Genomic DNA, 24,847 nt, shown 5'->3' on the forward strand with positions numbered 1-24,847 from the left:
GTGTGGAGTACACCCGGAAGATGCTGAATACGTTTTGTTACATTGTCCAAAATTTAGAGAACATAGAACCATTTTATTCAATAGTCTGCCAACGCACGTTCTGGACCTGCAAAACACTTTTGTTTGGAAATACTGATTTAACTATATTTTTGAACACGAAAATATTTTCTGTTGTACAAGATTACGTTATGTCAACTGATCGCTTCGGCTGATTTTATATCAACAGTGACTGCAATAGATGTAGCAAAGCATTCTCTCTCTCTCTCTCTCTCTCTCTCTCTCTCTCTCTCTCTCTCTCTCTCTCTCTCTCTCTCTCTCTCTCTCTCTCTCTCTCTCTCTCTCTCTCTCTTTATCCTCCATAAAATGCCTCTGTGATGTTTTTCTTCGATTGTGTGTGTTTCCATGATATGGCTATTGTTAACATTCATATGCTTCTCATATGTTACAAGGCTCGTGTCTGAGATAGATTCAAGGAGAAATTCAATGTTGTTCATCAGTGAACACTGTTTATTTCTTCTGAAACCGTGATCTTCTACTTTTTCTAACAATACTGTGGTGACTGGGGAGTTCTGAGATGGAAAAAGATTAACACTTGGATTTCATCGCTATATGCTTCATTTCAATGCAGGCACATTGTTTCATGTGTTTGTTCTTGTGTTGAAATCGTGGAAGTTACTAACTATTGAATTGAGGAAAAGCTGATAATTGTGTTGTTTTGACTCTATATGGAAAAGGGAAAGAGGTAACGTCATATCTCTGCGTCAGACAATGATACGTCATTAGTTGAAGAGACATTCCAGAAATACATTATGTAACACATTGTGATATTTTTCTGGATCATTGAATTATAGTGTGTTTTGGTATACAGAAGTTGACGGCAATTCTGGGTCTTTTGTCTATATTGGAGAATTATAGTATATGTCAATACAATGACATGACAATAAACTTGAACTTGAAATGTAAACAATGTTGAGATATCTTGATACATTTTTTTTGTCAATTCTTTTTCTAATGACACCTGGAATGGAGTATAGACTATATCTGTAAGCTACATGGAATTACCAGCACCTGACCATGTTCAGGCTGTTATGGCCCAAACTCTGGACCCTATTCAAAAGACATATAAATGTTCTCTAGCAGAACTTTATAACTGGAGGTCTGTGCTAATCACAAAGTATAATGAACTTCGGGATGATCAGCAACAAATAACTTTGGAAGTGGAAGATAGGAATGAGGAAGAACAATGTTTGTCTTTCCCTACTAACGAACCTGCCTACAGTTGTGGCACACAACTCATCAAAGATGTTCCAAATGATCTCAGAAAAACAATTATAAGACTGTTTGATACAAACATTGATTCTCGAGATCAAAAACTGATAACAATTACACTCTTTTTCAAACATAAATCGCAGAGCGGCACACTGCTTGCTCAAGGACACAAATGTCCAAACTAGAGTGAAGAGGACTTCCTACAAACTGCAAGCTTAGTGACTGCCATGAACGACGAAACGAAATCATCGACTGACGCTGATCTTATAAAAGACATTAAAACTGCCCCTGTCCCTTTCATCCAGTCGTATCTCAACCTATCAAACTGGGATGATGATGACAGTTCACCAAACACAACGAACACCCCCAACTCAACAACATCAACCTCAGCTAAAAAGAGACTTAAAAAAAGAAGACAATCAACTAGATTGACACCTATCTGCACAATGGTAATGAAAACCAGATTGGAAGATGTTGAACATGAAACCATGGACCTAAAAATGAATATGGCCAATGTTAGCGAATTATTAGCTGTTAACCTGCAAGACGTTGAGAAACGCATCAAGTCCTCTATGCGGATTGAAAATAGTGCGGCAGTACAAAAACTAGAAGATAAAATAACAGCAATGTCAAACCAAGTGAACAATCTGGAAGAGGAGAATCACAAACTCAAAAGTCTTGTTGGTGATCTAAAAGTGAAACTGAACGACCAACACACGTTTGTCAACAACAAACCTGCAAAAAAATCCATTTCAACTCATTCTCATGAAAACAAACCCACTACTCCCCATCCTTCTACCCCCTCATCTACTAAAGACACGCCGACAATGTATACAAACCTTAAGCACCGACGATCTTTTGTGACACCTCCTTCCTCCCCTGTTAAATCAACAATGACGCAGCAACAAATCAATATGAGTCAACATAATGAACCATCGGAATGTGAAGTCAACTCAGAAAAAGATGTCACCAGTGAAGATGACAATAGTCAAGAGGAACATCGACCCACCCCAGAGGAAATACTTAGAAAAATTACCATCCAACCAGATGCCACTTTCATACTCATTGGCGATTCTGTACTGAAGACAGTAAACTTAAACAAGTCCTTGCCATCAAAATATAGTGTGCCTCAGAAAGTGAGTGTGGATGGAATGATGGTTGAGGACGCAGTTATGTGGGGAAAAGATCTGTCGCCATCCCCTTCAGTGAAACAGGTCACTGTACATGTAGGCATCAATACATGTACAAACACCTCTAGCACCATTAGTGAGGTGATGTGGACCGATTTACTGCTAACTCTTAGGTGTGCATTTCCCCGTGCAGTCCTGAGAGCATCATCAATCATACCTGCTCGTGGGCGCAGTGATCTAAATGATATCATCCGACCATCCAATGAAAACCTGTCCAGAGTATGTGCAAGACATGGTGTTGTCTTTGTGGACAACATGCCTGTCTTTGTGACTGAGAGTGGAGCCCCGCGTCTCGCCCTTTACAGGGACAGGATTCATCCTAGTCCAAGAGGCGTAGCTCGGCTGGCAGAAAATCTGTTCCCCCCCTCCCTCACCAAGTACTACACCAAATCAACCATCAATGACAATCGTGTGTCAAAGCATCAACACGTTGATCAAAGAGGTCACTCTAAAAGATACCAATCGGTGCAGAGATATGAAGAAGACTTTCCCGCCCTCCCACAGCACTTGGAGACCCGCCTCCCAACAAATCATCAGGGCTTCTTCCGTGACAGACCATTGCCGGCAAACATCGCTCCACAGCATCGCTCAGGTGGTGACAGCCTGGCTTCTCCTCTTCCCTTCGCCGTAACACACAATCAGCAGCATTCGAGAGCAAATGACTACTACGTGACACCTGCTTTGACTTCTCGCAACCAACACGCCGCTGATGAACACAACGTTGGACCGGCCAACGCTTATCACCAATATCAGCCATCTTTTCGGCACTTCAACCGTTTCGGACAACCTATCAGTTACCCTCCACCACCACATGACGCCGCCCACCTTGCTCCACCCCATATGCACCCAGCCATGGTTCTTCCGCCACATGACACAGCTCATCTGGCTCCACCTCCTGTGCACCCAGCCATGGTGCATGCTTTCTTATCATATCTACACAATTTTAATGAGATGCGCCCATCAATGGCCTACTAAAAGTGCCATCTTTTAAGCGTGTGTGTATGAGTGTGTGTATGTGTGGTGTGTGTGTGTATGTATGTGTATATATGTGTGTGTATATGTGTGTGTGTGTGTGTATGTGTGTGTGAGTGTGTGTGTGTGAGTGTGTGTGTGTGTGTGTGTGTGTGTGTGTGTGTGTGTGTGTGTGTGTGTGTGCATGTGTATGTGGTTATGTGCTGGTAGTCTTAGCTTTTAGATATTTGAATCCCTATTGCCAAACTTTTAAAGTGATTGCTTTTTGTGTCATTGTGACTGAAATTTAATCTGTGTTGTATTTTTATAATACATCCTCAGACTCAACGGTACATTTCTCTCTACGCTACGTTAAGACTATATATAATATAACAGAGCTTTGAAAGAAGAAAAAGGACTTCACCTGCGATTCAAAGCTTTCGCATATTTCAAAATTGTTTTTATAAACAATAATATTAACATTGATTAATCTGTCAAAATAGTTCTTCTATAATTACATTATTAACTGTAATTATTGAAATTCCTTTTGTGAACAATTTTGCTTAATCGGTATTTTATCATCGTGGGGTTTTGTGTGTGAGGTGTTTGCTTTTGTATTTTTTTATCCTTGAAATTTTGTTGTATGTCTTCTTCAACTCATAATTGTCAAAATAATTGGCTTGTAAAACAAGGGCTTCATATTGGCCATTTAAACATAAACCATGCATATAACAAAATGACAGACATATTATCCTTACTTTCTAACAATGGTAGAAACTTTCATATTTTTGGATTTTCAGAATCTAGATTATCTAACAACATACTTGATTCGGATATTTTCGTTTCAGGTTATAAAACATTACGAAAAGATTCTTCCAAAGACTTAGAAACTGGTTTGTTAGTTTATATTAATGAATCATTAACCTACAAGCGTCTTGAAAAACTTGAATCTCATGGAATAGAATCCATTTGGGTGGAAATATACTTACAAAAATCAGCATCAATTATTGTTGGATTCTGTTACAGAAACCCAGCAGAGAAGGTAAACTGGTGTGATAAATTCATGGACATGATGGATGCAGTTTTAAATGAATCAAAAGAAATCATTCTTCTTGGAGACTTTAATATCGATCTTCTGAAGCAAAATAAGAATTGGTTGGAAACACTAAATCTATTAAATTTACATCAAATGATTCAAAAACCTACTCGTATTACTTCCACCTCTAAAACACTTATTGATCATATCTATGTTTCTGAAAAACGTCATATTAAAGAAACATGTGTACCATGTTTTGCTGTGAGTGACCATTTTCCCATTTGTACCACATGGTCTCGTAAAGGGGTAAAAATTCCAAAAACAGGTCACAGAACAATTACATATCGTTCATTCTCTCATTTCAATGAAAGTGCATTTCTTTCTGATCTAAAAAATAGTCCACTTTCAAATACTTACAATTTTACAAACCCTGACCAAGCTTTGGATTTTTGGATATCTATATTCATTAATATTTATAACAAACACGCACCCCTTAAAACACATCGAATCAAGCAGATTGAAAAACCTAAATGGATCGACAAAGACATAGAAAATGCAGCAAATTACCGTGATTTTTTAAAAGAACATGGTACACATGAAGAGTACAAACAACAAAGAAATAAAGTGAACTCCCTGAAACGAAAACGTAAACAACAATATTTTCAAAACCTCATTACATCTAAACAAGATTCAAAATCTATTTGGAAAGCAATTAACCAACTCACAAACAAAGACATTGCAAATAAATCCTCACAAGTTATTAATATTTCTGTAGATACACTTAATGAACATTTCTCAAAAATTGCCGATAAAGTGATTTCTTATGATCGGACAGAATCAAATGATTTAAAACTTTTGAAAGAATACTGCAATTCCAAACATATCCATGTTCATCATGCATTGCAACCAATGACTATATTGGATGTTTACTCTCAGCTACAGCATCTTAAACAAAGCGGAACACGTGACATAGATGGGCTTGATGCAAAAATTATAAAAATGGCAGCTCCAATAATCACGGATACATTAACTTTCATTTATAACATATGTATCGACCAATGCTGTTTTCCAAGTAAATTCAAACAGGCTAAAGTGATTCCTCTTTTTAAATCGGGGGATACTACAAATCCTTCAAATTACAGACCAATATCAATTCTATCAATCCTTTCAAAGCCTCTTGAAAAACATATCAATAAGCATATTCTTTTGCACTTTGAGGACAACAAATTGATACATGATAAGCAATCAGGTTTTAGGAAAAAACACTCATGTCAAACAGCGCTGATTAGCTTAGTTGACCAATGGCTAAACAACATTAATAGTAACCAGTTCTGTGCTGCTCTATTTGTTGACTTTGCTAAAGCTTTTGACCTAATTGACCATAAACTCCTTATCAAAAAGCTTGAGATTTATGGTTTGGCAACTGATTCTGTTAACATTTTAAAATCTTTCCTGTCAGACAGACAGCAAAGTACTTATCTGAATCAATCATACTCTTGTAAACAAACAATAAGGTTTGGAGTTCCACAAGGTTCTATTCTTGGTCCTTTACTATTTTCTATCTATATTAATGACCTACCATTATTTGTTAAATGTATGTGTGAACTATTTGCAGATGATACTACAATTCATTCTAGTCACAAAGATCTAAGTGAGCTAGCAAGAGTCCTCCAAGAAAACATTGATCGATTGCTGGAATGGTCAGAACTAAACCATATGTCACTGAACCCAAATAAAACTAAATGCATGCTTCTAACCACTAGACAAAAACGACAAAATCTATCATCAAAATTTCCTAAACTACAAATACAAAATCAAGATGTAACTGAAGTTGATAACCATAAGGTTTTGGGAATAACCATTGATAATAATCTGTCTTGGTCAAAACATTTAGATACACTTTGTAAAAATACTTCTAAAAAAATATATCAGTTATCAAAAATTAAACACTTTCTAGACCTACGCACACGGAAACTGTTTTTTCAGGCATATATTCAATCAACTATTGATTATGCGTCCACAGTGTGGGACTCTGCAAGTGCAAACACTTTGAAACACTTGTGCTCTTTACATAGACGAGCTGTAAAATTAATTCTTTTAAAAAATGCATCTCTCTCTATGTCTGATTATAAAAAATTAAAGATTCTTCCTATCAAATCACGATTCATCTATAACAAAGGTGTAATGATGCATAGAATTATGTCAGGGAATGCACCTACATTCATTGCCTCAAATTTCAAACTGAATAATTCAATAAAACTAAACAAATTAATTACCCCAACCCCTAGAATTGACCTTTACAAATCAAGTCTTTCTTATTCTGGCGCCTTATTGTGGAACTCCATTCCTGATTTAATTAAAATGCAATTCAGTGAAACTTCCTTCAAAGAAATGTATATGCTGTTTCTCTTGGAAACAAGTAAATAATTATGTGATAATAATACATCATTGCTTGATATTCATAATGCATTTTGAATGTCTTTTTAACTGTTTGACATGTTAATTATATACATTGTATTGTAATTAACTTAACTTCTATTTCTTCTTGTTATTAATCGAGTTACCCTCAATGGGCGAGGGCCGGACGAAAAAAAGCATGTATATTTTGCTTATTCTGTTACCCTCGATAAATAAATAAAGTTCAAAGTTCTCTCTCTCTCTCTCTCTCTCTCTCTCTCTCTCTCTCTCTCTCTCTCTCTCTCTCTCTCTCTCTCTCTCTCTCTCTCTCTCCCTCTTTCTCTCTCTTTATTTGTATAAAATATTATGAAATATTTTGAAAGAAAAGGGTTGAAGTTATCACTTGTTCGCCATGTCTTGTTATCAGAATGTGTATTGATTATCAGTTTTAGAACGTGTCCATAAGCAGTCTGCTTGTTAACGTTTTTAATGTTGTTACTGTATATAACGTGTATACAAGAAATTAATAAAAACACGCTTAAACCAACTGTTTTCGCGAGATCCTTCCTACGCCTTTAACAAAAGAATGCAAAAGAACGAAATGCGCAATCGCAAAAGGAAACAAAATACTTAATTATTACAATGTGCAGCCATTTCGGAGCTATTCGTCATCATACCCACACGCACACAGCCACACATAAACCAGCTTTATATATTAGAAGATGTATAATGAGGTCCGAAACGAAAACAATACAGAAACAGTATTACCGAAAACTACCTTGTAAACGCCCAGTATCGAGCAAACGCCAAACCCCTACTTTGGGTCTAAAACAGTATTAAACAATGGCGACTGCATGTGAGAGGGAACAATAAAGAGACCAAAAAGCAATGTACTCACGTTAAAATGACGAACACGGAACGAATAACGGCGACGTTTCGACCTAAGGGTCTTAAACAGTGTTATGGTACTGTACCTTGTCAACGCCGACTCCCCCCCCCCCCCCCCCTCCCACACACACACACATTTCGACCAATGGTGTAAAAAGAAAAAGTTCTGTTTTTGTTTTTCCTTTTTACATTTAGTCAAGTTTTGACTAAATGTTTTAACGTAGAGGGGGGAATCGAGACGAGGGTCGTGGTGTATGTGCGTGTGTGTGTGTTTGTGTGTGTATGTGTGTGTGTCTGTGTGTCTGTGTGTGTGTAGAGCGATTCAGACTAAACTACTGGACCGATCTTTATGAAATTTGACATGAGAGTTCCTGGGTATGAAATCCCCGAACGTTTTTTTCATTTTTTTGATAAATGTCTTTGTTGACGTCATATCCGGCTTTTCGTGAAAGTTGAGGCGGCACTGTCACGCCCTCATTTTTCAACCAAATTGGTTGAAATTTTGGTCAAGTAATCTTCGACGAAGCCCGGACTTCGGTATTGCATTTCAGCTTGGTGGCTCAAAAATTAATTAATGACTTTGGTCATTAAAAATCTGAAAATTGTAAAAAAAAATAAAAATTTATAAAACGATCCAAATTTACGTTCATCTTATTCTCCATCATTTTCTGATTCCAAAAACATATAAATATGTTATATTTGGATTAAAAACAAGCTCTGAAAATTAAATATATAAAAATTATTATCAAAATTTAATTGTCCAAATCAATTTAAAAACACTTTCATCTTATTCCTTGTCGGTTCCTGATTCCAAAAAACATATAGATATGATATGTTTGCATTAAAAACACGCTCAGAAAGTTAAAACGAAGAGAGGTACAGAAAAGCGTGCTATCCTTCCCAGCGCAACTACTACCCCGCTCTTCTTGTCAATTTCACTGCCTATGCCGTGAGCGGTGGACTGACGATGCTATGAATATACGGTCTTGCTGAGTTGCATTGCGTTCACTTTCATTCTGTGAGTTCGACAGCTACTTGACTAAATGTTGTATTTTCGCCTTACGCGACTTGTCTTTTTTTAAATCCGCACGCAATACGGACATGTTATTGTAACGACAGGATGCCCTTGCAGTCATGCCGTCGATTTCACTTTGCATATGCAGTCACTGAATAGCCATGCCTAACATTGACGAAGTTTTGTGAGACACATTAGATATTGCAGAGCTCGTTTTGGGGAATTTACAGAGTTCGAGTGAACAACAGTTGTTTGAATAATTTGTGTTTGACATTCACCGTACTCCCCCTTGAATGCTTGGATCAGAGCAAATGAACTGACTACAGATTTCATGTTTCATTTTGTGATTAGACACACCCTGCTAATGTTAGTTAAACAAAGCAGATATTTCGCGAAGTCTACTCGCCTAATTAATGACAGTTTTACGTCACATTTGTCAGAAAACGGATCTAACATGGTCCGTTAAGGATACCCTCATTTGAAGGTGCCCTCCCTCCCAAGAAGAACTTGACAAATGGAACATCACAAACAGATGTGATCAGGCTTTCCAATGGAACATCACAAACAGATGTGATCAGGTTTTCCAGTGGGATAAAAGCATACTTCCACCTGGACACAGAACAACACATCTACATGATGCTTTGTACAGAACAGATTTGTCAAAAAGCACTACTTTCGCTTAATAATTTAATAATGTACTCTACGACATGCAATACTCACTACGACATTAGCCACAGAAAGCCAAATCGGTGTTGGGGTCTTTAAGAAGCAATACCAACCACAATGGAGTATATGTCAAGGGTCTGCCAAACCCGGCAAATGCAGCAGGCAGCCCACGGAAAATCCCAATGTGTCACTGAACGAAAGTCAGTTTCGGTTTGAATGACTCTCATTCCTTGCCGGAAAAAACACTTGAGCAGATTTCATTGTGAGTATTCTATTTAGTACACACGTTACTATTTCTATCTTTCCATGCAGGATGCATGAACAGGACTCCACACATTTACGAGCTAATACTGTGAAAAAGAAGAAAAAAAGAGAAAAATCAAATTCATTTCAGCGAACTTTTCAAATGGAGGTGTTGCAACGCATTCGAGATGTCTGCCTGTCTTGTCTACACATCACTGTTCACATGGTCCGTTCGTGACATTTGACAGTTGCTTTAAAACCAATGTGAATTCAATATGGCTCACACCTACACATAAATAGCAGTGAACGAAGCAGGTAGCACAAGCTAAAACCTTATATTAAGTGCTGGCATACAGTTTGGTAACTAAGGTAATTCTTGATATTCACAATGCTTTAAGACTGTTTATGATTGAGCCCAGAGCCAACTTCGCGAGAACAAAAATCCGTGCGGCCAGCTTCGCGAAGTGGACTTGGCCCAGTTGAGGACAGGCTTTAGATGTCAGTCGTTACGTACGTGCAAACACAGACACCGTGTATGGCAATTACCTGTTACCAAATCCCTCCACAGTAATGAGCCCTTTAAGCCCGTCCTTAATTGAGCACGAAGTCCACTTCACGAAGCTACGCGAAGTCTTTATACCAAAAACCCGCAGCTACGGCGAAAACCTTCGTGCACTACTTCGCTTCGCAAGTTTTGACATGCGAAGCTACGCCGTAGCTCTGCTACGACGTTGTTTTTCTTGTCAGAAGAGTGCTTTTTGATTTAAGATGGACGTAGAAATCACGTACACACACACACACACACACACACACACACACACACACACACACACTCACACACACACACACACACACACACACACACCAGGGTGGATCAAGTAGTTTGTAAGAGGAGTGTCAGTATTTATAAATCAAGCAGGGGCGGATTAGGGGGGGGGGGGGGGGGTTACAGGGGTTCCGGACCCCCCCCCCCCCCCCGGCTGTAAAAAAAAAGAAAAAAGTTGTGAATGTTGTTGTTTCTGTCTGTAAAGGCGGGGGAAGTGTTAATTGTTTAATCAGTATCATTTTTGTACATTTTTAACTGCCACTCCTATGCGACATGTCTTTCTTCTGACCATACTATATGATATCGCGAGCAGATATCATGGAAGATAAATGGCCTTTATTTAATACTAACTTTAAAAAAAATAATGAGTGGCTGCTGACACCAGTTGATCATGTTTAAAATTACGGATAAGCCACACATTGTTTATGAGATAGCTAAAATTCTTCAGCTTCAGGGTGGTTTTGCCCCCCAGACCCCCCCACGGGGCGTTATATCACTTCCCCACCTCTACCGACCCCTGGACCCCAGGTTGTAACCCCCCCCCCCCCCCCTCTCCTCGGGCTTAACTGCTCCGCCCCTGTCAAGAGTGTACATCGAGGACGCGAAGAAAACGAGACTGTTCATTTAGTGGTAAATACGTTATAACACAAAAATGTCATCTAAAATCAGAACCAAATTTGAACACAGCTAAGTTCACTGTATACAATACCCTTTAAAATAAAGTGTTTCCTTTTTTCTTACTTAAAAAGGTTTCCCGCCCCAACCCCAACCCCATAATTATCTTGGCTGACAAAAATGAAGAAACAAGTCGCGTAAGGCGAAAATACAACATTTAGTCAAGTAGCTGTCGAACTCACAGAATGAAACTGAACGCAATGCAACGCAGCAAGACCGTATACTCGTAGCATCGTCAGTCCACCGCTCACGGCAAAGACAGTGAAATTGACAAGAAGAGCGGGGTAGTAGTTGCGCGAAGAAGGATTGCAGGCTTTTCTGTACCTCTCTTTGTTTTAACTTTCTGAGAGTGTTTTTAATTCAAACATATCATATCTATATGTTTTTGGAATCAGGAACCGACAAGGAATAAGATGAAAGTGTTTTTAAATTGATTTCGAAAATTTAATTTTGATAATAATTTTTATATATTTAATTTTCAGAGCTTGATTTTAATCCAAATATAACATATTTATATGTTTTTGGAATCAGCAAATGATGGAGAATAAGATGAACGTAAATTTGGATCGTTTTATAAATTTTTATTTTTTTTTTACAATTTTTAGATTTTTAATGACCAAAGTCATAAATTAATTTTTGAGCCACCAAGCTGAAATGCAATACCGAAGTCCGGGCTTTGTCGAAGACTACTTGACCAAAATTTCAACCAATTTGGTTGAAAAATGAGAGCGTGACAGTGCCGCCTCAACTTTCACGAAAAGCCGGATATGACGTCATCAAAGACATTTATCAAAAAAATGAAAAAAACGTATGGGGATATTATACCCAGGAACTCTCATGTCAAATTTCATAAAGATCGGTCCAGTAGTTTGGTCTGAATCGCTCTACACACACACACGCACAGACAGACAGACACACACACACACATACACCACGACCCTCGTTTCGATTCCCCCTCTATGTTAAAACATTTAGTCAAAACTTGACTAAATGTAACAAAAAGAAGAACACTACATTTCCCTCTCCCCAACCTGTTTCTGTTCAAATAGGCAACACCGACATTCTTTTCTCACCATCAGCTAGAAACCTTGGATTCACCCTTTCATCTGACTGTCAGACATGACCCTTAACAAACATATATCTTTAGTCTGTAGAGCAGCTTATTTTGAGCTTCGTAAGATCAGCACCATTCGCCATACACTCTCCTCTCAAACAACTAACACTCTTGTCTGTGCCTTTGTTCTTTCTAAACTCGACTACTGCAACTTTCTTCTCTCTGGCTGTCATCTGTACTTCCTGCATAAACTACAAAAAGTCCAAAACTCGGCAGCACGCCTCATTCTCAAAGCACGAAAACGAGATCACGCAGCACCACTTCTTCACACACTGCACTGGTTACCTATTCAAGCCCGCATTGACTACAAACTGTCCACCCTCTGCTTTAACTACTTTTCTGGCTCGTCTCCTGCTTTCTTCTCTGAACTCCACACCGTCTATTCTCCAGCAAGACAACTCCGTGCCTCTTCTGACTGTCGCATCCTTACCATTCCACACACCAAAACCAAAACATACGGACAACTCACTTTTACTTTCTGTGCACCCACACAATGGAATTCTCTCCCCTTTCACATCCGCCACTCTCAGTCACCCCAAGCATTCAAACGAGCACAACGCACCTCTTCAAGAAATACAACCCCTGATTTTGTTTTCTCAGTCCATCAGTAGGCTACATGTAGTGTATTTGTTGTTTTAGTGATAATGTATATAAACATCTAGGACTGTTTTCAGTATTGTTGATAACATGTTCTGTTTGATTAAGGGTATTCAGCTGGTATTTCCTTGTTTTTCACTACCTATTTTATTCATGTTTTTATTACTTAGTTAGTGGAAGAATCTTTTGTAATGTATGTTTGATGGTGTATGCTTTTAATTAAGCGTTGTTGACTATGAATGTAGATGTAAATGCTTGTATAACTGTGTTTTAATTTTAAATGTGTCAAGCGCAAAGAGCATAATTGTAAAGTTATGATGTTGCGCTATATAAATGCTCATTTATTATTATTATTATTATTATTATTATTATTATTATTATTATTATTATTATTATTATTATTATTTAAGTTATTGAGACATCCCAGTGCACTAAGGGATTTATAGAGCAAATCGAGAAAATTCATTATTGAACGAAGCGCATAGCGCTGAGTTCAATAATTATTTTCGAGATTTGCTCTATAAATCCCTTAGTGCACTGGGATTGTTTCAATAACGATATTGTCAGTACCGCCATAGAAAAAAGAAGATTCCAAACGCACATTTTGCAAAGCGCATTTGAATAGGCATAACTGTGTGGTCAGGTCGTGTACAGTAAAGATCTACTTTTGTGTGGGGTGTCTCAAGTGTGTCGTGCTTTCGTCACACGCATTTTAATTTCTGTTGGTAAATTCCAGTGTAGCGTTAATCTGAACAGTGATGATCTTTCAGAGAGACCTCATTTGAACTCGGAGAAAGGGCTGTGCTCTTCATTATTTGCGATTCGAAACCTCCAGTCGAGCTTCGACGGATTGACTGTGCGGAGTGACTCCCCTTGAATTGACTCGAAGCCGCGGGACTCGACGGTTCGCACATTTTCAAAACAAATGTGGCATATTTCTCGTGTTGTATCTTCACTCATCGGGGAGTCTGATACTAAATATGAACGGTAAGAATGCTCTGAACCCTACACGTATTATATCCCCATCGTTTTTTCGTTCACATTTGCCCAACATGTTAATTTGCTGAGCGGGGTTTATGTCGTCTGCTAGGGCAATCAAACCACTGCATCCAGTCTGCACTGACTGAGTCTGCACGCACGAGGCACGCTGGTAATAAGTTTTATAATGGTAAGAACGTTCTGAACCCTACACGTTTTCGATTACGATTGTTCTTGCCTTGAAATAATAATTCGGAAACCATTCATTTACTGAACTGATGCAGTCGTATTTCAGTGTAGTCAGTGGCAGTGCGGCTACGTATGACAGAGTCGATCGAGTCAGTCTTCCAAACTGGTCTAGCTGGTAGGTTATCGGAATAACACTTGTGTTTTCTGCTAGCGGGTTGGAATTTTATATTAACTCATCATTTGGTAATGTGGATGATAAGCTACATGCCACTAACACGATGAGAAGAATCTATGCAAGTCGGCGAGAATTAGATGAAACACAGCGGCTTCTATTTTCAGATCAGTGGCAGCCGCACTGTGGCACAGGCACATGCAATCTGTCAGAAAAAAACCACTTCTGCTTTAATTGAGAAGCAGGGAATTTATGGTCATTTGGTATTGTGGAGAATATAAGCTACATGTCAGTAATTAATGAGCGCTTCTGCTAGGCAAAGAAGGATAACTCTTCGGTACTTCGCCGCTGGGGGCGCGCGAATACCAGGACTCGCTTTTACTTCCGCCTGTCCGCTATCTACGCTTTCGCTTTGGACTCGTTCACTCCACGCTCAGTTCGACACTTCTTACTTTTTTCGCATCAAAACATGTCGAGGCCGTATGGTACCTGGACTTTGTCCGAGTTGAAAGCTGAACTGCGACAGCGGGATGCACGAACTTCGGGTCGGAAAGCAGATTTGGTTGAAAGGTGAGTTCAAAGTTGCTTCAGACTGAAGTTCAGTGATTTCTGTCAAGTGTGTGTCAGTTTGTGATCGCCGAAACTGACTGAGACTGACGTCGGCACGGTTTTGTAGCCTTTATTTTGGGCTTAGTTTGGAGAAAATTACTGCGGAAAAAATTAAAGGTTCTTGTTTAAAATTTAGCCCAGATTACTATGATAGTGGCACTCTTGACTCTTGTGCTGACTGAGTAGGCATGTTTTGAGACGTTCGTGAAATATTCTCCCACTCCACTTCCCACCGATCAGCTGTCATGTTCCCTCCACTGTGTGATAAGACTTAGTTTAAATTAAAATGTAATGCAGATACAGACACGTTGCTACACAAAAAAATCATAATTAGAATTAAAATTGTGAAAATCAGACTTAGCAACTTAATTACTTAGTTATAGTCATTGAGTCATTGTCATGGCCCAGTGATGCATTGAGAAATTGTTTTTTTTATTGGGGGGTTGGACTGTCACAGAACATAAATAACAGAAGACAATATTTTGAATATTCAGCTATATTTAGTTTATATTTATTAGCTCTACTGCTTGTAGAGTTTACATATGAACATTTAAATATGCACACATTAATTTCATACCTATTGTGTGATTTCAGGTTGGAGTTCTATGGGATGGGCTGAACAAACAACTACATCACTCCCCACATCTACCTGTACCATTAGTACACATAAAAATACCGGATAAACCCGTTAAAGGAACAGAGAAATTTACAATCACTGAGCCTCACATAAGCCTCAATCACTGAGAGGATATTTGGATAATCAACCACCAGTACATACAAGTACACCCCAACAAGGGAAATGAGTAATAGTCATCTATAAATGATTATTCTCAATCGAGAAACAAAATGATAAGGATATGGATTTAAATAGTTGTCCCCTGACGAGGCTACCTTTCAGTTTCCCCCAAAAAACACTATACAATCACACATTCAAAGAAGTTGTCCAAACAGCTTGAAACTGTAAATATAGCCGAAAAGTACCATCTTTGGGAGAGGTACTTAGGGATCTCTGGGCTGCCAACTGCATTTGCCGGGTTTCGCAGACTCTTGATTTTTAACCCCCATTCTTTAAATTTAAGAGTTGTTGCAGGTCAGGTTAGTTTCAGTTGTTCATGGTTTACTTGTGTCACTGTGTGATGAATAAAGTGTCATATATATGCCTGAACGAATTGGTGAATGTCTGTGTGTGATGAGAGTGATAAATGAACGAAGAATTGTGCAATGCATGGATGGCATTTTGTGTTTGGGCAGACTTCTGATAATATAATATTTTTTGCAGTTTGCAGCAAAAGATAAAATTATTATCTGAACTTGATCGGTCAATTCAACTTTATCCATTAGCTGTATATGAAATATCAGGAGGATGCATAACACATTGTCAATCATTTTGCAATTGTTTAAAAAAAATTTGAGTTTATGAATTCAGAATCAGATTGCTAAGACTGTGTAGTGCTATTTGGCAGAATATATTAATCTGTGAAGAATCACTTTGATCTTAATTTGAGCATTGCATGAACTACTGTATAGCTAATATCTCCTTGTAATCTTGCAAGAATGAGCACTGAAGATGTACTGATTCATAGAGTAGGCTTAACTCTCACTCACTGATGCATATAAAAAAACTAAATAAGCACACGCACAAGACTCAGTATTCACTGCTCACAAAATCAATGCATAAAATAAACTGTACACACAGACAAATGTAAGTGTAAAGTTTCAGTTGATTAATCACTAGTACAGTAATAACCAACAGTTAAACAAAACACACAGACCAGCACAAAAAGTGAACAACAGTGATGTGCACCATTATACAACACTCAGTATATGAAATATATCTTGGCAAACAGATTTAAGCCTGCCATATCACATACTGACTGAACACAGACATTCCAGGTACTATGGCTCTGTGGTGGTGACCACAAACTAAACAGTTCCAGCTAGCAGCAGATATTTGGTCAGTCACAATGGCTCACACCTGCATAGATGAGCACACGCTATAATATATGTGTGACTGTTCACAGTTCAGTGTACACTGAACTGTGAACAGTCACACATATATTATAGCACACTCACACATATACTAAATAACCTCTGCTCATGTCTTTCAGTATTGGCGTTAACCGCTAATTACCGGTATTTTACCGGTTGAAACGAGAAAATACCGGAACAAAATTGGCTGCCGGTATGACCGACGAGGTTGATTTTTAGAACTACCGGGTTTTTTTTCGCTGGTTAAAAAATAAAATCAGTACTCTGAGTTGGACTCTTACTGGTTCCAACGACCTGCCTACCGTTTTTTTCTGGTACCGGTTTGAAAAAATACTAGCGCCATCACTGGTCTTTACTCAAATCGGATAATGAATTTTGGAATTTACCCATTAGTATCACTAATACATTGATCCACAGCTGCATTCATATAACCAGTGAACAAAAAAGTGCAACAGGGCTTATTTGTGCCCTATGATGTTCAGGTGAATACCACTATCCCAGATGCCTTTAGAAACAGATGTGAAAAAAAAGTTTATGATTTTCTCAAGAAAACACAAATGACTGTAGTATTATGCAGTACTTGTAGAAAGAAAAGTACGCATTCATATCAAGTTAGGACACGTCTACCTCAGTGTGAGCATGCCTGCATAAAACAAAATAGCTTTGGATTTGACTAAAAGAACAAGAACAAACATTATGCATGTTTAGACACGACGTTGTTCCTGAAGTTGCAAAGCGCAAAGCACACAGACAATATGACTGTGGCCTGCTAACCATCCATCGCTTTCTCCTCTCAACATCTTTGGAAAACTTAAATCCCTTTGCTTTGTTGCAGTTCACTACACAACACTTGTTCGGCATTCTTCCGCAAAACAGTGATGGCGCTAGTATTTTTTCAAACCGGTACCAGAAAAAAACTGTAGGCAGGTCGTTGGAACCAGTAAGAGTCCAACTCAGAGTACTGATTTTATTTTTTAACCAGCGAAAAAAAACCCAGTAGTTCTAAAAATCAACCTCGTCGGTCATACCGGCAGCCAATTTTGTTCCGGTATTTTCTCGTTTCAACCGGTAAAATACCGGTAATTAGCGGTTAACGCCAATACTGCGCAAAATATTATATCTGCCGCTGTGTCCCGGTGACACGACTGTGTTACCCTTCCGCAGCGAAGCGAAATTGCGGGCGCGCCGCTGGAGCACAGGCCTGATTCTCGTGCGCCACCTAGCGGTAAACCCGAAGAAGCGTGTTTCCAGCAGAAGCGCTCATTCTGAGGATGAGAGCACAGTCTTGCTTAGGTAAAGGGCGTAAGAATACGCTCTGTGGAAAAGTTAGCGCACTCCAAGAGTGCGCTAACAGTTTTAGCGCATCGCCATTAGCCAATCAACTGGTTCACATCAGTCATGTGACACCAGTACTTACTGACAATTATTATTATTATTATTATTATTATTATTATTATTATTATTATTATTATTATTATTATTATTAGTTGTGAGCCCAGCAGATCAGTTGGTAGAGCACTGACCCAAGTGTTTGAATCCGGGTGCAGGGGTGGGGGTCAGACAACTCTTGTGTGCAAAGTTTCATAAAGATCTGTCCCGTAGTTTTTTTTTACTTGCACTACAAACACTTAGTGTCCTTTGTGCCCCCGCAATCCCAACCCACCAACTGTGTATACTGTGTGTGTGTGTGTGTGTGTGTGTGTGTGTGTACCCCCGTTTCCACAGGTTTGGTTGCCTAAATCACCATAAGGCAACCATCCACACGTGGATGGCAACCTAAACTCTGGATGGCAACCTAATTAGTCTACCAGCCAGCCTTCTATGTCATGTATGAAACCTGGAAATGTCTGTTCCTGTAAACTTTTATGACGGAAATGTAATCTACAGGGTACGGAGAGTCAAATTAGCTTGGTTGCCTAAAGATGCACTTTGGGAAATTCTCAGAATCCAAGATGGCCGCCCAACGGTCATCTTGAAGATGGTCAATATATAACTTTTGATCCAGATGGGCTAAAGAGTCGTGTAATACCTCAATATAGGGGTTTTTGATGTCAGCGAGTTCATTTCTGAGGTTGGTTTGTCAATCCTGTCAACAGAATCCAAGATGGCCGCCAAGATGGCCGTCAAAATATCTAAAAACACATTTCTCGCCATATCTGGGTTTCTAAAGCAGCTAGATTCATGATCTTAGTGCTGACCATGTTTCCAAAGGCTGGAAAGCTGTTCTGATATCACCCAGATGCAAGATGGCTGCCAAGATGGCAGGTAAACGTCATTCACGCTCAAATTAATGTCACACAAAAATAAGGAAAACGCCATATTGTTTGTCTTTTGTCTGAAAGAACATGTTAGCATCCAGTTAAAAGAGGCAACTTTCAGAAAAGCCGATGGGTCTCGATGGTGGGGATGGACAGAAGGAGAGCAAGCACAAAGAGGAAGGTAAAAGAAGACGAGCGATGGACGCAGCAGACCGGACGAAGATTGCAGAGGAACTGCAGAAGCACTCGCACCCTCTCATTGTTGATTCCACTGACCTGTACAACATCGTCAACGGGCAGATCGCGCCAGCAAAAGTAAATGTCCAAGATGCACTGAAGATCGGCAGCACTCAAAGTGAGCAGTTCGCCGCTTCGCTTCACGGCACATTCCATGGCCCGATCGAGAGGAAAGTGAAGACCATGCAGGAGATGAAAAATGTAGTGGTTGTGAAGACAAGGCCATCTTTGACATTGAAACATTATTCGTACGGCTTCAGATCATTGGACAACAACGTGGTGTGAAGGCGACAGACATCTTCAAGTACGAACTCAGTCCCGTACCTCCATCTCTCATCGACGAGTTCGGGTGTTTGAGGAAAGGAGACAAGGCTGTGCTCGTCAAGTGTCTTGGTGTGCCGGTAAACAACGCACCTGCACCAGACGTGGTGCTGGTCGACGCCAGCCAGCTCCTGTACCATGTTGTGTGGCCTGTTGCGGGGACAGCAGGAGATTTTGTCGCGAGTTTCGGCGCTCGACTGAGCCGCTATCCTCCAGCAGCACAGAAACTGGTGTTGTTTGACAGGTACCATGAGAATCAGCCAACTGCGAAGGACCACGAGAGGATGAGGAGGGCAGGGGAAGGATCAAAGGACTTCCGTCTGACACCCACAACCCCCCTCCCACACAGAGAAGCTATCATGAAGAACGCCAACAACAAACGCCTCCTCAGCAACATCCTCTGTGGATATCCTCTGCAGAACAACGTGGAGCTTGTCAGCAGTTTCGATTGTCTTGTCACTCATGAGGAGGCGGATATCACGCTGTGCAGCTACATACTGAAGGCTGCAGCAGGCAGGGCGGAGACGATCAGGGTGCTGTGTGACGACACTGATGTGTTCGTCCTTCTCGTGTACTGGGCATGGAGGAAGAGGATACAGAAGAGCATCCAGATGGAGAAGTGGGACGGCACGATGCTTGACATTCGCGCAACAGTGGACAAATTGGGGGACAAGTGTGGTCAGCTACTCGGCATGCACGCCTTATCGGGCTGCGACACCGTGTCGTACCCCTGTTACAAGGGCAAGAAGTCGGCGCTCAAGGTGCTTGCAAACAGCGACATCCCAGGCCTGCAAGATGTCCTTGGGGAGCCAGACGTCAGTCATGACCAACTCAAGCCACTGCCGACTCATTCTTCCTCGCGCTGTACAGTCAGAAGAAGGCCAGGTCCCTCAATGGTGCAAGATCCAAACTGTATATGAGCAGGAAGAAACCACCAACTCTGAAGAGGCTACGACCAACAGATTGCAACCTGAGGCTGCATGCTATCCGAGCACATCTGCAGATGATGTTGTGGAAGGCAGCAGACCAGAAAGATCCACCAGCCGAGGCTCATGATATCCGCTGCTTCGGATGGGATGTCGATGAATCTGGCGCTGTCTAATGCGCCGATAGCACCGCAGCAGCTCTTAGATGTCGTGAGCTGTAGTTGCAGCGCCGAGGGGAAAGCGTGCAGCGAGAAGAAGTGCGGTTGCCACAGTGGGCCATGGGAGACTTACGTGCACTGAATACTGTTATTGCGAGGGAGGAGATGCCTGCTGCAGTCCTTACACGAAGCATGAGCCTGTAGTGGAGGAGGAGGACGAGGAGGAGGAAGAGGAGGAGTAGGAGTAGGAGGAGGAAGAGGAGGAGTTTGTTGAAGACGACCAGTAAGACGAGAAAGAAGCTGACAATGAAGAAGGAGATATGGTTTCAAAGTTTAAATCGTTTGTTTGCTGTAACGCAAGAGCAGTAGGTTTCTATTTCGGTCGTGGCGTGCCAGCTAAGCTGCTTTAGGACATGGACTTTCCCACCTGCAGCTTGATTGAGGTCCTGAAAGTTGCCTCTTTAACTGGATGCTAACATGTTCTTTCAGACAAAAGACAAACAATATGGCGTTTTTCTTATTTTTGTGTGACATTAATTTGAGCGTGAATGACGTTTACCTGCCATCTTGGCAGCCATCTTGCATCTGGGTGATATCAGAACGGCTTCCCAGCCTTTGGAAACATGATCAGCACTAAGATCATGAATCTAGCTGCTTTAGAAACCCAGATATGGCGAGAAATGTGTTTTTAGATATTTTGACGGCCATCTTGGCGGCCATCTTGGATTCTGTTGACAGGATTGACAAACCAACCTCAGAAATGAACTCGCTGACATCAAAAACCCCTATATTGAGGTATTACACGACTCTTTAGCCCATCTGGATCAAAAGTTATATATTGACCATCTTCAAGATGACCGTTGGGCGGCCATCTTGGATTCTGAGAATTTCCCAAAGTGCATCTTTAGGCAACCAAGCTAATTTGACTCTCCGTACCCTATAGATTACATTTCCGTCATAAAAGTTTACAGGAACAGACATTTCCAGGTACTCTTTTTGGCAAGTAGACTAAATTGTGTGGATGGTCGCTTCATTTAACACCGTTAAATTGACTTTTTTGACGAAAAGAATGTCATAACAATGTTCAAAATGACATTCTTTCCGTCCTCTATAGGCGACGAAATAGGTCAAATTTTGTGCATTTTTTAGTGCAAAATTCTTCGATGCCGGAGCGAGTACTGCACCCAGTGCTGTTGTAGTGCAAGTGCACTAGAAAGGCACTACACCCAGTGCCGCCTCTTAGGTAACCATCCACACTTTAGGTACGTGTGTGTGTATGTGAGTGTGTGTGTTGTATTGAGTGCGAACGTGATTGCAGGCATGCGGCGCGCGTGTGTGTGCGAGTCGACTTTTCTTTTCCTTTGTATTATATTGACATACATGTACATGTCAATGTTCTATCATGCATTATGTATTCGTATAGGTAATGTTGTAATTAGTAATACTGTATGATTGCGATTGACAATTGTCCTTTTATTGTCTTTATTTTTATGTCTTAGTTTAGCAGGGACAGATTGTAAGACTAGGCGTGAGCCTAAAATCTCCATCCTTGAGTAATAAAGTTCGTTCGTTCGTTCGTTCTCTCTCTCTCTCTCTCTCTCTCTCTCTCTCTCTCTCTCTCTCTCTCTCTCTCTCTCTCTCTCTCTCTGGCTTTCTCGTTCTCTCTCTCTCTTTCTCTCTCTCTCTCTCTCTCTCTCTCTCTCTCTCTTTTTCTCTTTGCGAATATGATTCTGAAGCGCATTCCATAAAGTCGGTATCTGATATCTAAAGTGAAACACTAATGTTTTCTTCCTGATCTTTGTGATGCGGAGGATTTTTTTCTGGTGATGATCTGAGGGAACGGAATGGTTCATAGATTGTTGCACCACACTTTGAAGTAATCCCACACTTTGAAGTAAATTACTTCAAAGTGTGGGGATGTGCCCCACACTTTGAAGTAAACCCATTTTTTCCTTCAAAGTGTGGGGGGATCTTCCCACACTTTGAAGTAAACTCAGTTTTTACTTCAAGTGTGGGGGGATCTTCCCACACTTTGAAGTAACTTACTTCAAAGCGTGGGACTTTTGCATCGCCTGTTTGAGCCTGATGATTTTGTCAAAAAAATTGGCAAAGTCTTTTGGATGAGTGAACAGAAAAAGTGAGCGAGCCAAGAAACACAGTGATCTTTATTATCAACCCAAAGCAATGACCTATTGTTGAGTGTGACGAAAACACGTGGTGACGATTTTAGAACATGTGGGGTCACGCGGAGACTATCTGAGAACACTCGGGCTCATTCGGCACGATTTATCAAGCATGGGCCCCTGGAACATGTCCCCACAACGACAACTCCCCACCAAATGTCCCCACAGTCGCAATTGCCCGCCAAATGTCTGCATCTGCGATAATTCCTCTCCAAATATACCAACTGCGACAATTTCCCACGAAATGTTGCCACTCGCCCTGGAAAATGTCCCCACCACGACAGTTCCCCGCCAAATGCCCCTACTACGACAACTACCCGCCAAATGTCCCCCACTGCGACAATTCCCCACCAAGTGTCTCCCACTGCGACAATTCCCCGCCAAAATGTCCCCACTACGACAATTTCACACCAAGTGTCTCCCACTGCGACATTTCCCCGCCAAATGTGCCCACTACGACAATTCCCCGCCCAACGTCCCCACTACGACAATTTCACACCAAGTATCTCCCACTACGACAATTCCCCGCCAAATTGCCTCCACTGCGACAATTCCCCGCCCAACGTCCCCACTACGACAATTCGTCTTCAAATGTTCCCAGTACGACAATTCCTCGCCAAATGTCCCCACTACGACAATTCCCCGCAAAATATCCCCACTGCAACAACTCCCCACCAAGTGTCCTCCGCTGCGACAATTACCCGCCAAATGTCCCCACTACGACAGTTCGTCGCCAAACGGCCCCACTACGACAATTAGTCGCCAAATGGCCCCACTACGACAATTCCCCGCCAAATGTCTCCCCCTTCGACAATTACTCGCCAAACATCCCCACTGCGACAATTCTCCACGAAGTGTCCCCCACTGCGACAATACCCCGCCAAATGTCCCCACTGCGACAATCCTCCCTGGAAATGTCCCAACTGCGACAATCCTCCCCCCCCCCCCCCCCCCCCCAACTACAACAATTCGTCGCCAAATGTCCACAAATGCGGTAATTCCCCGCCAAATGTCCACACTACGACAATTCCCCGCCAAATGTCCACACTACGACAATTCCCCTCCAAACGGCCCCACTACGACAATTCGTCGCCAATTGCCCGCAACTGCAGTAATTCCCTGCCAAATGTTCAACACTACGACAATTCCCCACCAAATGTCCCCACTGCGACAATTCTCCCTTGAAATGCCCTTACTACGGGGAAATGTGGTAGTGGGGACATTTTGGTGGGAATTATCGTAGCTGGGACATCTGGCGGGGAGTTGTCGCAGTTGGAATATTTGGCGGGAAATTATCGCAGTTGCGGACATTTGGCGGGAAATTGTGACAGTGGGGACATTTTGTGGAGAAATGTCGTAGGGGGGGCTTTTTACAGTGAGCCCATGCTTGTAAAATCGTGCCGAATTAGCCCAATTGTTCCCAGATAGTCTCCGCATGACCCAACATGTTTTAAAATCGTCACCACGAGTTTTCGTCACACTCAACAATGGGACATTGCTTAAAGCCTGATAATAAACATCGCTGTGTTTCTTGGCTCGCTCACTTTTTCTGTTCACTCATCCAAAAGACTGCCATTTTTTGGGACAAAATCATCAGGCTCAAACAGGCGATGCAAAAGTCCCACGCTTTGAAGTAAGTTACTTCAAAGTGTGGGAAGATCCCCCCACACTTTGAAGTAAAAACTGAGTTTACTTCAAAGTGTGGGAAGATCCCCCCACACTTTGAAGGAAAAAATGGGTTTACTTCAAAGTGTGGGGCACATCCCCACACTTTGAAGTAATTTACTTCAAAGTGTGGGATTACTTCAAAGTGTGGTGCAATGCAACATAGATGCTGAGGAAATAGGACAGGTAGGGGGTGTGGTGTGTGTGTGTGTGGGGGGGGGTAAATTTTCAAAACGCTTTTACCCTAACACAGCTAACTTGTAATCTATCCTGAACTATGAAAGCAGTCACACGC

The 24,847-nt window shown here is 41.0% G+C and overlaps 1 protein-coding gene and 1 long non-coding RNA gene across 2 annotated transcripts in view; one reads left to right on the forward strand and one right to left on the reverse strand.

The window, feature by feature from the left end:
• Positions 1-24,847, reverse strand: part of LOC138951045 (uncharacterized) — a 511,167-nt gene that overhangs the window by 352,059 nt on the left and 134,261 nt on the right. The gene's annotated exons all lie outside the window — the stretch shown is intronic.
• Positions 14,506-15,980, forward strand: LOC138951038 (uncharacterized). Its single transcript, XR_011450951.1, has 2 exons — positions 14,506-14,776; positions 15,410-15,980. It is a non-coding gene; the product is annotated as an uncharacterized lncRNA (long non-coding RNA).

This window comes from Littorina saxatilis, linkage group LG16, assembly GCF_037325665.1.
Source record: "Littorina saxatilis isolate snail1 linkage group LG16, US_GU_Lsax_2.0, whole genome shotgun sequence".
Classification (NCBI taxonomy): Eukaryota; Metazoa; Mollusca; class Gastropoda; order Littorinimorpha; family Littorinidae; genus Littorina; species Littorina saxatilis.